Source organism: Kogia breviceps, chromosome 5, assembly GCF_026419965.1.
Source record: "Kogia breviceps isolate mKogBre1 chromosome 5, mKogBre1 haplotype 1, whole genome shotgun sequence".
Classification (NCBI taxonomy): domain Eukaryota; kingdom Metazoa; phylum Chordata; class Mammalia; order Artiodactyla; family Physeteridae; genus Kogia; species Kogia breviceps.
The window spans coordinates 130,412,205-130,428,214 of record NC_081314.1 but is presented as its reverse complement, the minus strand read 5'-3'; positions in this window follow the sequence as shown (position 1 = coordinate 130,428,214).

Sequence of the window (16,010 nt, the reverse complement as noted above, 5' to 3'; positions counted from 1 at the left end):
CTCTGGATTTTAAGTTTCCTATAAAGCCATTGTGAGGTTGAAAGCAGAAAAGTGAAAATACTGAGCTTTACTTTAGAAAGATGACACTAGCACTAACTAGATTGTTAATGCTATTATGCTGCCGTCGTATTTGTCTCTTCATCAAAAACGTGAGAATTCAGTGACTTGAGAATGATGTTTGATTAGCTTTGATTTTCAAAAGTTTACTCTTAGACCTGTTTCTTAAATACATCCTGGCTGCCCGTTGTAATCTGGTGAGTCTGATCTTTACGACTTGTCCATTTCCATTTTTGTCTGTCTTGTCCTAATTATAACAAAGTTAAAAAACATTTTATATCTGGAGACTATTTTTAATATATATTCTGAGACAGTTTTTAAATAAAAGCCCAGTTGGAAAGTAATGACCAAAGTAGTTGTGAAAACACAAAATATCCTATATCTTTAAATTTCGGTTTTAATTGGTTGAATTCTATATCTGTATATGTTACATTTTCACTTCGAAAATGAAGTGGAGGATTATGACTATTCAAACAAGAGAACTTTTATAAATTTAATCATCTGAAGAACTGTGTTACTTCTTTAAACTCAATTCTCCAATGACAAATTGCTTATATATTTATGACCACATTAAGACTAATATTTTAATTATTTAATATTAAGACTTGAATTAGGTCAGTCATTTTCCTTATTTATTTATTTAACCAATGAATTACTTTCTTCAGCAAAACTTTAGCTCTGTCAGAGAATGAAGCAGTGCAACTCAGGTTAAAACAGACAATGCTATGCTGTATTGTGCACTTGAAAGTTGCTAAGAAAGTAGGTGTTCTCATCACATAACAGAAAATGGTAATCATGTTAGATGATGGGATATTATCTGTTGTGTGTCATATAATTTCTGGACAGTGCAATATTGTGTGTCACTCACAAGAACCATGTTGTGCTTAGCCATGAATATGTAATTGACCCTAAAAACATCTGTTAAGATTGGACTTGTTCCTGTTTTTCCCTTTTTCTTCTTTCTTTCTAAAATCTACCAGCAGCTTCTTACAGGAAGATATGACTATTTTCCTGTAGAGAATTTTGTCTATTTTAATTTCAGACTTAATTTTTGAAATGTGTGTTAGGTAGATTATTGTCTGAAGAATATTTGGAAATAGCTGACATTCTTAAGCTGCATAGAATTAGTTTTAAATTGGCAATATGTATTATTTAATGATATTAAACCTTTGACCTTAGTTGTGGACTTTGATTCATGTTACCTGGGAATTAAACAGCATTGTAGGGAATGGAATTTTTGTTTCATTTTATTTTAATATTAAGCTTCTATTTTCAAAAATTGGGGCAATAACATGATAAGAAATGGAATATAAGAGACCATAATTGTACTTTAATAATAGTCACATAGCCTATACTCAAAAATAAGATATGTATTACATAAAAATAATCAGCATACAGATAATTTTGTTTTTAAAACATATACTGAGAAGATTATATATTTAAAGTGTATCTCAGTATTCATACATGTTTGGTAAATTGATTGCATAAGAAGAGAGGACACACTTTAGTTTATATTCCCTCTGTTTTTCTCTTTCATATTTCTTCCTTTTCATTTCTGTTAAGTTTAAAAATTAATTGTTGCTTTCTTGATTAAGAAATATCTATGTATTTATTTGGGACTCAATTAGTTTTAAAAATCCAAATTATTTTATTCTTCCTACAACTTTCTTTGAATATTTTATTTTTGCTTTTATTTTTAATTGTTCCAACTGGACCCTGTCTCAGAGAGGAAAAGATAGATTCATTGATTGTCAGATAGGAGTTATTTTGAACCAATTCCCAACTGCAGGTAAACATGACTTGGAGGCTTTTAGAATTAATTCAAAGTTTCTGATACAGTATTGATGAGACTTCCCTCAACAACACAAAGGCTATTGCAAGTGATTTTAGATTAAGACTCACAGAACCCTAATTACTGCTTGACCTCAGGTTTTTTTTGTAACCATAAATTGCACTCAGAGGGGCATAAAGCATACAGGTGACTGAAAAGGTGACAGTCATATGAGAAACAATATGAATGGGCAATGTCACTTAAAGAGCTGTAGGCAAAACTAGTCTTAGTATTTGCACTATGATCATTTTTTGTTCTGCAATCTTGTGAGGGGCAGAAACTCAAAAAACGTTCTCAGAGCAGCTTTGTTTTTGATTTCCAGAGACAGCTACTTCATTTCCTCTTCATTTCTACATAATGAAATTTTGATCAGGGAGGTCATGTTGTCACTGTGTCATTTGGCTATAGCTGTGTAAACCACCTCCAAAATGCAGTGCTTAAAACAACAAATGATTTATTATAATAGCTCTCAAGTTCTGAGTTTGGGGTTTGGTTGATCTCCAGTGTCCTCACTCATATCCAGGGACTGAATGATACAGGCTGGCCTCGTCTGGGCTCTACTCTGAGTGTCCTTCATCTTTTTTTCTGGGACCAGCAAGCAAAGTTGAGTATGTCTACATCATGGCAACAGCAGAAGGGCAAGAGTGAGCAAGGCCTGATCTTACAGGCCTCTTTCATGCTTCTACTTAGGTACAGATGTTAACATTCCATTGGCCAAAGCAAGCTACTTGGCTAAGCCCAGGGTCAGGAAATTATACATATCACCGTTCTACGTAGGATGCTGCAAAGTAGGTGGCAAAGGATGGAAATAGGAGGGAGAGACAAATCGGGGTCATTTGCAATTTACTAAAGTCACCTCCTTGGAGTACTATTTTCCAAAATGAGACAATTGGATATATGCACATGATTATGTAGTCATACAATATAGTCATATATATTAAGAACAAAAGTAATCTTACGAACATGATGAACAAATTTTTTTCTTATTTTTAAATTTTCAATCAACTTAGAGTTATCAATTCTAAGTATTAGCTGTTAACACATAAAGTGTAGACTGTATAGTTAGATGATACCAAATAATATAAACATTAAAATCCTAGGTAGTAAAATACACACACACACACACACACACACACACACACACACACACACACTTCTCTTTCCAAGTTGAGCCATATTTTGAAATTTATAACATCAGATTAACATCATAAATCAAACATCAGTATAGAAAACAGAAAGTAATAATAACTAATATTGCTGTTATCTTCTATGCATGCATGTTAAAAATGTTTTTTTGTGTGTTCATTATAGTTCTTATACTTGATAATTTGGAAGAACTTAACTGTTCACATGGTTTCTTATTTCCAGAAGATATTTTAGCAGAATAAATTCACTTTATAGCCCTCCTTATAACTTTTCATTTGATTTAAATTGTATTTATCTTTGCTAAATCAGACATGATTTTTGAGATTACATTGCTATTCTAAAGTTATTAAAATATAACTTAATAGTCTGTTTTAGTAACTATTATTGCTTTTCTCTAAATGTGTTCTTGCCAACGTATTTCGCATCTATTTTCCAATTGACTTTGCAGACCCTGATATTGTTAGAGAGGGAAGGCTGATAATTATTCTCCAGGGCACACTTTGTCATATTTATGCTTCATTCAGCCCATTAGGAAATAAAATTGTATTTGGTTTTAGCATGCTCATCATTTTCTTCTGTGTATATTTGTGTGTGTGAAGTAGTAATTCTAGTAGCTCAAATTTGAACTCATACATTGTCATAGAAATCATTTAAAACCAAACTATTTTTGGCCTATTTGGAATACAGCAAGGGTGCTCACTTAACCATCTAAAGGAGGCTAATAAAATATAGGTAAAATATATGTAGACAAGGTTTGTTTCTTTAGGAAGCAGCAGAGGTCAGATTTGTTTAAGAAAAAAAAAAAGTATAAGCTTAGTTGACAAGATCTAGTTTTAATACTTATCTTCACTGTGATCTTGAGGAAGCCACAATCTTTTGTTTTATTTTATTTATTTATTTATTTTTTTTGCGGTATGCGGGCCTCTCACTGTTGTGGCCTCTCCCGTTGCGGAGCACAGGCTCCGGACGCGCAGGCCCAGCGGCCATGGCTCACGGGCTTAGTTGCTCCGCGGCATGTGGGATCTTCCCGGACCAGGGCACGAACCCGTGTCTCCCGCATCGGCAGGCGGATTCCCAACCACTGCGCCACCAGGGAAGCCCAGCCACAATCTTTTGCTTTTCTGTTTCCTGATCCAAGAAATGAAGACAATAATAATCAGTTTCTCAGTCTTATACCTTTTGGGAATGATTAAATCAAATCTCAGGGAAGTGTTAAGCAAGTTTAATGTAATACATTTACAACCCACTACAGTAGAAATTGAGTTAGGAGCTTGCAGTTATTATTGGGAGCAATAGAAACTAGGGAATAAGCTAGTGATTCAAACAGTTTTAATAAAATGGAAGTATCCTCTAAGTTTCAGATGCCTGACTAGTCAGTGACACCATGGAAACCCTCACAGCAGAAAAACAGCTGCCTCCCTTGACTTTATGAGAAAAAAGGAGACACATTTTTCATGAAAATGTATTGAAAATTTGGTCTCTGAAACTTTATATGTTGGTTATAGGTTTAATGTGTGTTATAATGTATAGAGTCACATACACACATAGAGGCACATTTAGTGATCTTTAAAGGAGGAAGACATTTCAGGCTGTGGAAACAGCTCTGAAAAGGTACAAATATAAGTATGAAGAAAGTTTGCACAGGGAATCTTTTTTTCTGAAGCATAGATTAAGGTTCAGAAAGTAAAACAATTTTTAGACAGTGTGAGAGGAAATAGGCAATGCTTATAAGTCTCTGACCAAGTAATTTCAGTGATAAAAGTGTCTGAGTCAAATTTATCTGGCAGTAGCCTTACAAATAGATTGTATGGGATGGAGAATGAAGGATGATCAGCATAATGTTGAGAGTTATAGGGTGAGAAGGAGCTATAGGAGTGAAGAGGGGAGAGGACACATCCGAGGGTCATTTCCAAAGAGGTGACTAGATGACTCACTGGATTAAAAATATGGAGGAGAAAGAACGGTTAAAATGTTTAGTTTTTTAGATAAGTACATGGAATACATGTGCCCATACACTTATTTAAACTGTTTTTGCACACATGGTTTTTAAATCAACGTGGAGGTATAATTTACATACAAAAAATAAAAATACTTTTCTGAAAGGGCCAGTAGGCATAAAAAGAGCAACCTTGTAAAATGCTGTACTGTAACTAAGAAAGATGAAAACTGAAAATAGACATTAGCTTTGAAAGAATTTGGTTTAATAGCTATCCTAATAATATTGTGAGAAGCCTTTTTTAAAATTGAAGTATAGCTGATCTGCAATGTTATGTTAGTTTCTGGTGTACAGCAAAGTGATTCAATTATATATATATACATATATATATAGTCTTTTTCATATTCTTTTCCACTATGGGTTATTACAGGATATTGAATATAGTTTCCCGTGCTAAACAATAGGAACTTCTTGTTTATCGATTTTTAAAATTTTTTACTATGTAATTAATAGCTATGAAATCAGTGCCAAATTTCCAATGAGAAAATTTTTAGTCATTTTCTTTTAAGAGTAAATTCTGTTCAGCTGTGAAAGATAAGTAAACAGAAACCTCAGTGAAATAGAGTGGAGAGACCACAAGGGGGAGCTCTCACGCACAATGACAGAACCCAACAGGAAGAAGAAATACTCTGTTCTTTCCTGGCGAGGACTCAGCCAATGAAAAGCCATGGACTCATTGTTTACTGTGGCCCTTCCTCCCAACCTCCTTTTTCTCTCTATAAAAGAGTTCTCCTTCCCTTGCCATGCAGGGATTTGCACGTGGCTCACCATGTTTGCAGACCCTAAATTATAAATCTCTGCTGATCCTGAATAAAGTCATTATTGCTAGATAAACATCTGGAAGTCTATATGTTTCAGGTCAACACTTTGGTGGCCTCTAAGAGAACCAGAAAAGACTCTTGATGTCTCCAAGGCTAGTGAGCAAACAGGTGCAGTACCACAATTGAGCACATTGTCCCTCACTGCTTTTCTCACTGACCCTGGAGTTTGAAGATACTTCTTTCTACCAGTTCTGAGTTCACACCCTCTTTGCATTTGAAGTTCTCCTGGTTTTACTCAGGATCTATTTAAAATTTTCCTCTTTCTGCTTAAGGTCTTGATCTGTATACCAGCACTCATTTGGCACTTGAGTCTGATCTTGAGATCAGACTTTTTCAAACAAACCTGGGTGAAAACGCCTTTGGCATTGCTCCTTTGGGAAGAAGCTACTTCAGATGAGACTATGCCAGTTCAGCCGTTGGCTTAGTCATTTGAAGGTCTATTACCTGAAAAGTGGCTGAGAAAACTTTTGGTATGGCTATTCTGGGACCAATCAGTTTCCTTTTAATTTTCTGTGGTTGGCCTGCAAGCTGTTTGAATTGAGTCATTTGTGCTCTGAGCTGTTTGAAAACTGTTCTTTACTCTGGAGGAAAAACCTCAATAAAATGGGAGCCCAGTTATTTAAGTATTTTGAGGGCAACACTCTTAAGGGACTTCAGGTGATTTTATTAAAAAGAAAACCTGCAGGCCTTTCTCATGCTCATTTCTAGTAAATGGGTCTACTCGACCAAAGACAATTTAGAATATCAATGACCAGCACAGGCATTAGCGGAAGCAAGTGTGAGGGCTGTGCCGCTGAGATGCTGGGGCTCCTTGAAGACCCCCGTCATGAGGAAAGGGAAGTTGGAGATCGAGTTAGTCCCCACACTGATGCTCCCAGTGGACAGATGACACAGAGATGACCATGTGGCTGACAGGGCCTTAGTGCTCTAGCCAGGTGTCAGGTCTGTGCCTCTGAGGTGGGAGAGCTGAGTTCAGGACATTGGTCAACCAGAGACCTCAGGGTGCCACATAATATCAAACGGCAAAAGCTGTCCCAGAGAACTCCATCTCAAAACTAACATGCAGCTCCACTCAACGACCAGCAAGCTACAGTGCTGGACACCCTATGCCAAACAACTAGCAAGACACGAACACAATCTCATCCATTAGCAAAGAGTCAGCCATAAATCATAATAAGGTAACAGACACTCCAAATATACCACCAGACGTGGACCTTCCCAGCATAAAGACAAGATCCAGCCTCATCCACCAGAACACAGGCACTAGTCTCCTCCACCAGGAGGCCTACACAACCCACTGAACCAGACTTAGCCACTGGGGACAGACACCAAAAACAACGGGAACTATGAACCTGCAGCCTGAGAAAAGGAGACCCCAAACACAGTAACTTAAGCAAAATGAGAAGACAGACAAACACATAGCAGATGAAGGAGCAAGGTAAAAACCCACCAGGCAAAACAAATGAAGAGGAAATAGGCAGTCTACCTGAAAAATAATTCAGAGTAATGATAGTAAAGATGATTCAAAATCTTGGAAATAGATTGGAGAAAATACAAGAAATGTTTAACAAGGACCTAGAAGAACTAAACAGCAAACAAACAATGATGAACAACACAATAAATGAAATTAAAAATTCTCTAGAATGAATCAATAGCAGAATAACTGAGGCAGAAGAATGGAAAAGTGATCTGGAAAAATAAAAAAAAAATGGAAATAACTACTGCAGAGCAGAATAAAGAAAAAATAATGAAAAGAATTGAGGACGGTCTCAGAGACCTCTGGGACAACATTAATCACACCAATGTTTGAATTATAGAGGTCCCAGAAGAAGAAGAGAAAAAAAAAAAAAAAGGACTGAGAAAATATTGGAAGAGATTATAGTTGAGAACTTCCTTAATATGGGAAAGGAAATAATTAATCATGTCCAGAAAGCACAGAGAGTCCCATACAGGATAAATCCAAGGAGAAACATGCCAAGACACATATTAATCAAACTATCAAAAATTAAATACAAAGAAAAAATATTAAAAGCAGCAAGGGAAAAACAAATAATATGAGGGAATCCACATAAGGTTAACAGCTGCTCTTTCAGCAGAAATTCTGCAAGCCAGAAGGGAGTGGCAGGACATATTTAAAGTGATGAAAGGGAAAAACCTACAACCAAGATTACTCTACCCAGCAAGGATCTCATTCAGATTCAAGGGAGAAATTGAGAACTTTACAGACAAGCAAAAGCTAAGAGAATTCAACACCATAAAACCAGCTTTACAACAAATGCTAAAGGAACTTCTCTAGGCAGGAAACACAAGAGAAGGAAAAGACCTACGATAACAAACCCAAAACAATTAAGAAAATGGTAATAGGAAAATACATATGGATAATTACCTTAAATGTAAGTGGATTAAACGCTCCAACCAAAAGATATAGACTGGCTGGGCTTCCCTGGTGGCACAGTGGTTGAGAGTCCGCCTGCCGATGCAGGGGACGCGGGTTCGTGCCCCAGTCTGGGAAGACCCCACATGCCGTGGAGTGGCTGGGCCCGTGAGCCATGGCCACGGAGCCTGCACGTCCAGAACCTGTGCTCCACAATGGGAGAGGTCACAGCAGTGAGAGGCCTGCGTACTGGAAAAAAAAAAAAAAAATGTTTAAGATATAGACTGGCTGAATGGATAAAAAACGATGACCTGTATATATGCTGTCTACAAGAGGCCCACTTCAGACCTAGGGACACATACAGTATCTGAAAGTGAGGGGAAGGAAAAAAGTATTCCATGCAAATGGAAATCAAAAGAAAGCTGAAGTAACAATTCTCATATCAGACAAAATAGACGTTAAAATAGAGACTATTACAAGAGACAAAGAAGGACTCTACATAATGATCAATGATTAATCTAAGAAGAAGATATAACAATTGTAAATATTTATGCATCCAACATAGGAGCACCTCAATACATAAGGTAAAGGCTAACAGCCATAAAAGGAGAAATCGACAGTAACAAAATCAAGCAGGGGACTTTAACACTGCACTTTCACCAATGGACAGATCATCCAAAATAAAAATAAATAAGGAAACACAAGCTTTAAATGATACATTCAACAAGATGAACTTAATTGATATTTATGGGACATTCTATCCCAAAACAACAGAATACACTTTCTTCTCAAGTGCTCATGGAATATTCTCCAGGAGAGATCATATCTTGGGTCACAAATCAAACACTGGTAACTTTAAGAAAACTGAAATCATATCAAGTATATTTTCCAATCACAACGTTATGAGACTAGATACCAATTACAAGAAAAAAATCTGTAAAAAATACAAATACATGGAGGATAAACAATACACTAGTGAATAACCAAGAGATCACTGAAAAAATCAAAAAGGAAATCAAAAAATACCTAGAAACAAATGACAATGAAAACACGACAACCCAAAACCTATGGGATGCATCAACAGCAGTTCTAAGAGGGAAGTTTATAGCAATACAATCCTACCTCAAGAAATAAGAAACATCTCAAATAAACAACCTAACCTTACACCTAAAGCAATTAGAAAGAACAAAAAAATCCCAAAGTTAGCAGAAGGAAGGAAATCATAAAGGTCAGATCAGAAATAAGTGAAAAAGAAATGAAGGAAACAATAACAAAGATCAATAAAACTACAAGCTGGTTCTTTGAGAAGATAAACAAAATTGATAAACCATTAGCCAGACTCATCAAGAAAAAAAAGGAGAAGACTCAAATCAATAAAATTAGAAATGAAAAAGAAGTAACAATGACACTGCAGAAATGCAAAGGATAATGAGAGATAACTGTAAGCAACTTTATGGAAATAAAATGGACAACTTGGAAGAAATGGACAAATTCTTAAAAAAGCACAACCTTCCAAGAGAGACTGAACCAGGAAGAAATAGAAAATATAAACAGACCAATCACAAGCACTGAAATTGCGACCATGACTAAAGATCTACCAACAAACAAAATCCCAGGATCAGATGGTTTCACAGGCAAATTGTATCAAACATTTAGAGAAGAGCTAACAGCTATCCTTCTCAAACTCTTCCAAAATATAGCAGAGAGAGGAACATTCCCAAACTCATTGTACGAGGCCACCATCAATTATCCTGATACCAAAACCAGAGTAAGATGTCACAAAGAAAGAAAACTACAGGCCAATATCACTGCTGAACATAAAGGCAAAAATCCTCAACAAAATACTAGCAAACAGAATCCAACAGCATATTAAAAGGATTATGCACCATGATCAAGTGGGCTTTATCACAGGAATGCAAGGATTCTTCAATATACACAAATCAATCAATGTGATAAACTATATAATCAAATTGAAGGAAAAATACCATATGATCATCTCAATAGATGAAGAAAAAGCTTTCTACAAAATTCAACACCCATTTATCACAAAAGCCTTCCAGAAAGTAGACATGGAGGGAACTTACCTCAACCTAATAAAGGCCATATATGACAAACCCACAGCCAACATCGTTCTCAGTGGTGAAAAAGTGAAACCATTTCCACTAAGATCAGGAACAAGATAAGATTGCCCACTCTCACTGCTATTATTCAACATAGTTTTGGAAGTTTTAGCCACAGCAATCAAAAGATAAAAGGAAATAAAATGAATCCAGATTGGAAAAGAAGAAGTAAAGCTGTCACTGTTTGCAGATGACATGATACTATACATAGAGAATCCTAAAGATGCTACCAGAAAACTACTAGAGCTAATCAATGAATATGGTAAAGTAGCAGGATACAAAATTAATGCACAGAGATCTCTTGCATTCCTATACACTAATGATGAAAAATCTGAAAGAGAAATTAAGGAAACACCCCCATTTACCATTGCAACAAAATGAATAAAATACCTAGGAATAAACCTACCTAAGGAGACAGAAGACCTATATGCAGAAAACTATAAGACACTGATGAAAGATATTAAAGATGATACAACAGATGGAGAGATATACCATGTTCTTGAATTGGAAGAATGAACATTGTGAAAAAGACTATCCTACTCAAAACCATCTATGGATTCAATGCAATCCGTATCAAACTACTGATAACATTTTTCACAGAACTAGAAAAAAAAAATTTCACAATTTGTATGGAAACACAAAAGACCCCAAATAGTGAAGGCAATCTTGAGAAAGCAAAATGGAGCTGGAGGAATCAGGCTCCCTGACTTCAGACTACACTCAAAGCTGAAGTAATCAAGACAATATGGTACTGGCACAAAAACAGAAATAGAGATCAATGGAACAGGATAGCAAGCCCAGAGATAAACCCACAAACATATGGTCACCTTATCTTTGATAAAGGAGGCTAGAATATACAGTGGAGAAAAGACAACCTCTTAAATAAGTGGTGCTGTGAAAACTGGACAGCTACATATAAAAGAATGAAATTAGGACACTCCCTAACACTATGCACAAAAATAAAAACAAAATGGATTAAAGACCTAAATGTAAGACCAGACACAGTGGAAAACATATGCAGAACAGTCTATGACATAAATCACAGCAAGATCCTTTTTGGCCCACCTCCTAGAGAAATGGAAATAAGAACAAAAATAAGCAAATGGGACGTAATGAAACTTAAAAGCTTTTGCACAGCAAAGGAAACCAGAAACAAGACGAAAAGACAACCCTCAGGATATTTGCAAATGAAGCAACTGACAAAGGATTAATTCCAAAATATACAAGCAGCTCATGCAGCTCAATGTCAAAAAACAAACAACCCGGGCTTCCCTGGTGGCGCAGTGGTTGAGAATCCGCCTGCTGATGCAGGGGACACGGGTTCGTGCCCCGGTCCGGGAAGATCCCACATGCCGCGGAGCGGCTGGGCCCGTGAGCCATGGCCGCTGAGCCTGTGCGTCCGGAGCCTGTGCTCCGCAACGGGAGAGGCCACAACAGTGAGGCCCGCATACCACACACACACACACAAAAAAACCAAACAACCCAATCCAAAAATGGGCAGAAGACCTAAATAGACATTTCACCAAAGAAGATAGAGAGATTGCCAAGAAACACATGAAAGGATGCTCAACGTCACTAATCATTAGAGAAATGCAAATCAAAACTACAATGTGGTATCACCTCACACCAATCAGAATGGCCATCATCAAAAAATCTACAAACAATAAATGCTGGAGAGGGTGTGGAGAAAAGGGAACCCTCTTTCACTGTTGGTGGGAATGTAAACTGATGCAGCCACTATGGAGAAGAGTATGAACTTTCCTTATAAAACTAGAGATAGAACTGCAATATGACCCAATAATCCCACTATTGGACATATACCCTGAGAAAACCATAATTCAAAAAGAGTCATGTACCACAATGTTCATTGCAGCTCTATTTACAATAGCCAGGACATGGAAGCAAGCAAATTTAACTCAATTGTATTTCAACAATTGAGTTAAATTTTTTTAGATTTATGATGATTTCCTATCATTCTTTTTTTTTTTCTTTTTTGCAGATTTATGAAAAGACTTCATACGAACAGGAGATGGGAATTTGGTACCCAGCAAACCTTGTGTCTAGAAAGAGCATTGGGTAGAACTTTCAGAATCCTGTCCTTTGTCATATCTGTATGTTCACACGTACATTCTGTGAGCCTTTAGTGAATGCCACCTCAGGACAGACCCTGACGATGTAAAAAAATAGAAGTAGACAAGAAGCAGCCCCAAGAAGCCACAAACACCACCCCGCCTCCTGTCTGCTCACATCCTGCTGGGGAGACAGGAATGAGATAAATTCATGGAGCAGAAGAAAGTGGGATGACAGCATGGTCATGGGCACAAGTGGTCCCACCTTGGCTCTTCATCTAGAAGCAACGGGGGCATAAGGCCAAATATATTAAATACTGAATCCAGGGCTCAACTTAGATTTTAATATTAGGTATTAGAGGTTTATCTGACAGTTGCTTTTACTCTTTATTGCAACATTAGATGCAATCCGTTTAAACTTTCCAATAATCACACAGGCTGACAGCAAAGACCACGTCCCTGGACCTGTCTCTTCAACCATGGCTTCAGTTTCCTTGATTCAACCACCACCAGCCCTATTTGTGATTTTTTTCTGGAATTTACCTCTATATTTATAAATAAATATAAATATTTATAAATAACATGCTTCTGGGTCATATTCTGATCTGTCCATTGAGCATATTAACTCTCGTAGTTGGCAGAATAATGTTCCTCAAAGATGACCAAAGATAACCATAGCCTATGTCACCTTTCATCCTAAAAGGGAATTTACAGGTGTGATTTCCTTGAGGATACTGAGATGGGAGAGACTAACCTGGATTATCCAGGCTGGTCCAGTATAACCAGCAGATTCTTAAAAAGGGTGGAGCAGGGAAGAGTCAGAAAACATAGATGTAACAAAGAAATCAGAGGTTGAAGTGATGTACTTAGAAGGTGAAGGAAGGTGTCAAAATCCAAGTCATGCGGGCAGCCTCTAATTACTGGAAAAGTCAAGGGCACAGATTCCCTTAGAGCCTCCAGAAGGAAGACAGCCTACCTGACACCTTGATTTTTAGCCCAGTGAGAACCATTTCGACTTCTAAACTCCAGAACTGTAAGATAAGACATGTATATTGTTGTAGGCCCCTGGTTTTGGGATAATTTGCTACTGAAGAAACAGGAAAGTAATACAGCTCCATGATATTTCCCCAAATTGACACCTGTCACCCCCAAGAAACATAAACGCCCCTTTTTCTTTTTCCCAATTTAGTTTCTCTGGGTTTTCAGTTAAAAGTTAACATTACAACTATGTAAATATTTTTCACTGAGAAAACAGAGAGATATGATTGCATTTTTGTGTTGTACAGTTGTTTTTCTTCAGTGAATAATTACCTTATTTTTTTCCATGCACTTATGGGAATTGTAAAAGCTACAGTTCATGTGTCACACTCCCTTCTCTTTTCCACATGGTCCATACATCAGACAGCTTTTTATGCCAAAGCATAAAAAGATCCCGAATGAGTTGCTGGCCTTACAGTAAAACAATTAGATGCTCCCACTTCAGTTATTAATCATTAAGGTGAGGGAAACTTTTGAAAAAGACAAGTGTAGATGTGATAGATGGAATGGACATTGGAAAAGCAATTATACTAGCTAAGATACTGGATGAAAAAGAAAAAAGGTTGATGGTCAATGATAGTGCTCAAGAGATGACCAAGTGCCTAAGTTACTATTTTACACTTAAATTCACCATGAGAAATTCCATGCAAATGTTTAAAGAGAAGACTTGAAAATGTGTGATGGGTTTGGGTGCCATAATATTCACCTTACACCCTTTAACCAAATACAACTTCTTCCTGAGTCAAAAAACTAATCACGTGGCAGGTATCTCTCATAATGCTCAGGTTTTACCCACCTCTCAGCCTATAACCATCATCTTCAGACATTATAAATGAGGGATAATGTTTCCTCCTTTGTGACATCACAACTGCTAATTTAAGGAGAGGTTTCCTGTGCAAATCGAATTCTCAGGTCAAATGCTCTCTGATGTACTCCTTTTTTTTCTTTTTTTGAAAACTCCAAGGACAGTCCAATTTATAATCAATCCATAGCTATTTTGGACACTGCCTTAACAGCACCCATGTGTATAAGTCAAGGCAAGCTAAATTTCTACTGAAATCTACGTAATCATTGGGGCTGAACCCACAAAGGTACAGATTGATGCATCAACAACTTTATGCAAGCTTGCACAACGCCCTTTAAAACTAGAAATTAAAGAAAAAATAAAACCAATATTTGAAAGCCTTGCAGAGGATCATCATACCTTGCACCTATCTATGTAATAATCATATCCTCCCATAAAGAAACCCATCTGAAAAGGCTATTGAAGTATTAAGCACCCCAGGGCCATAACGAAATAGTCATACTACACTTCCTTGTGGTAGTAAATGTGAATACTATTTTATCTTCTGTGCTACATTATAATTGTGGACCTATGTTATAGCTTCTCTAGTCTCCTTCAGGTAAATAGTCGATACATGTTTGCTTTTCCCTGGAAACATCAGCAGTGTATTCAGATCACTCAGTATCCATTTCCTTTTACACAATTCTTTATACAAGATAAAGAATTATTTGAGTTCCTAAAAGCTTAAGTAACCTTATGTGGATGGCCAATTGCTACGTTCTAATCATGACATGAGCACATTGATTATATTTATCTATTTACTGTTTGAACTCCAAAAGGATTTTAAATTTCCAAAGGAAACTTTACATTTTTATATAAAATGACGTGATATAGCCCAGGGAGATATTCTCCTCACTTCTGACAGATTACAAACAATTCAAACACTGCTGGTCTCTTAAAGATAATTAAGACAATTTTTTGAATCTATTGGTTCCTGTAGGAAATGGGTTCCCAAATTTTCTGCAATTATCATGCTTATATTTGACTTAGCCAGGTCCTTAGTAACTTAGAAAATTCTTCCTTAGGAACCAAAAAAAAAAGGTTAAAGATTATGCAATTTAAAATTAGCACTTCAACAACTCCCAACCTTGAGTCTACATTATAATCACAGGCTTATCTACCTATTGGTAGAGTGATCTGGAGAAACCCTTGATACAATGACTCAACTTTATGGAAATCATCGATGATCAATAGCTCACCACAGCCTTTCACTTGGACTAGTGGCAGAAATTTCCAGACCTTGCCTCAATGTAATAGTAGCTACATCTAAACTAGTAAAACCCAGTGCTGCCTTTTTTTAAAGTTACCCCTAAACGACATGGTCCTTAGTGCTGTGCAATCTTTTTTACTTACTGAAAATACACATTTTTTTTCTAAAAAAATACGATGCTTTATCCTATAAAATCTTATTATTTTCTCTTCATCAATTTCCATTCGTAACACTTTAAATCCTGCTATTCTTTTTCGATTAACTAAACAAAGGTAAAACTTTCTAGTATTTGTCTGAAAAGCTGCTTGGCTCTGAACAGACTTATAGAAGCTCTTATAAAGAAATCCAGATTTAATCTCACTTGTTGATGGATCGTAGTTTAAAATTGATAAAGGAGACTTTCAGGTCATATATGCCTCAACAGATCTCGACTCACCCCTAGAACATGACTCCTTACCAAGGAAAAATCTTCCCAGGTCGCAGATTTCATCGTTCACTAAGATA